Source organism: Phyllostomus hastatus, unplaced genomic scaffold (assembly GCF_019186645.2).
Source record: "Phyllostomus hastatus isolate PE091 unplaced genomic scaffold, TTU_PhHast_1.1 phas_contig_40, whole genome shotgun sequence".
Taxonomy (NCBI): domain Eukaryota; kingdom Metazoa; phylum Chordata; class Mammalia; order Chiroptera; family Phyllostomidae; genus Phyllostomus; species Phyllostomus hastatus.
In genome coordinates this window covers 98,022,596-98,024,374 of record NW_025333872.1, presented here as the reverse complement: position 1 = coordinate 98,024,374, position 1,779 = coordinate 98,022,596, and positions in this window count along the sequence as shown.

Sequence of the window (1,779 nt, the reverse complement as noted above, 5' to 3'; positions counted from 1 at the left end):
TTGTCACCGGGCAGAATGTCCTCCAGAATAGTCTGTAAAGTCTAGAAAACTTTGATTCATGAAAGCCTCTCGGGTACTGATGTTTGAACTGACATTTGGTGTAAAATAAAATAGAGTTATGGTGTTTTGCATTTGTTAACTTAAGGAGGCATCGCATTTAGAGTTCGGGAAAGTCAGTACATTGGATATAAAATTGAGTTTTATCAGTAATTTTTCATTAAAATCTTTGAGGTACACATAGGAAAAAATAAACTTTAACCAAATTTTGAATTTGTAATCAGCCCAGCTTTCCCCAACAAATATACCTTTTGTTCTGTTTTCTTTCCAATGAGAAAAGTTGACCTGCACCAGCCCCACAAGGTTTCTGTATCATGAGCATATTTTCTAACATAAGGACATGTGACCATGGCTTATATATTTAAAAGGGATATGCCTAACATGCAACCCATTAATTTGTTTATGTGAAGAGAAATCCCACTGAGAGATAATTCATACATGATTTTTTAGAATAGTCACTTAAAATTGCAACTTATTGTCAAATTTAACAGACAAATACATAGTACTCCCTGTGAAAAAAATATTTTATGTATTTCTGTAGTATTGTCTAAGCAACACATAAGAAGGGAAAACTGCAAACAAATGAAAAATTCCATTATTTCTACCAAGTTCAAATTTAAAAAAATATTTCAAAAATAAAGTTAATCTGGAAGAAGCAACTATCAAGCTCTAAGCATGAAATTATATCATGGCTTAACCATATATTTTTCCTGCAGACTACATAAATAGAAACCTTAAACTATTTCTCCAATAGCATTAGGCTAACACATTCCCTGTTATTTTATACGCATTTCGTATATGTTAGATCGTTACGTACACTGAAGTGTTTGAAGGAGGGGGAGAGCTCGCGAGTGTGAACGGTGCTGCACAGGCTCCCGCTGAAAGAGCGACGCAGCCAGGAACTCTGCTCTCCTTCTGATTTTCATGGATTATCAGATGTAGCCGCGAGTATCTACTCAGCATAGACATCCGAGATGGGAGCGGCAAGCAAGGAGATCTCCTGAAAGACCCAAAGAGCTGGTGTCCAGACCAACGCAAAGTGAGATCCGTGGTCTGGAAAGTACATGGATGGAAGCTAAAAGGAAACCTTCGGTTTTCTTTTCCGGGAGATCACAAGCTCTGCTGGTGGGATGATCTCTGGTTATCTTCGAACTGCCTGGAGCCACGGTTCTCGGTGGTATTGCTGACGCCAGTCCCACGTTCAGCCCCGCCGACGCTGGCTTGTGCCATCACGCTCCTGGCAGGTGGCAGGAGGAGCGGTGTGTCGTTTGGGGAATCACCCCTTACTTCAGCCTCTACTATTCTCTCACAGCCTGAAATAAATACCTAGCAGACACAGTAAGAACAAATAAAATATAACCCTATCGTTGAGAAAGGGAGTTGCCAACAGTGGCAGACGTAGAAATGGATGGCTAAGTTAGAATTGTGAGGCATGTTATTTAAACTAAGCTGTCTTTTAAAAAAAGCTTTAAGACTTTCATAGTACCTATGTTAAAGTGTCTAGTAAGAAAGGTGGGAAAAGCGTATAAAGAAATGGGCATTTTCAACAGAAGGATGGGAGCTAGAGAGCAGAAGCTAATGGAGATGACATACACAAAAATATAATATCAGAGATGGACACAGGAGAGGAAATAACAATAAAAACAAAGTCAAATTTAGAAATAATCTTATATAAAATACATAAATAAAAAATTTAAAAGAACAGCATTTGAAATCTGTGGA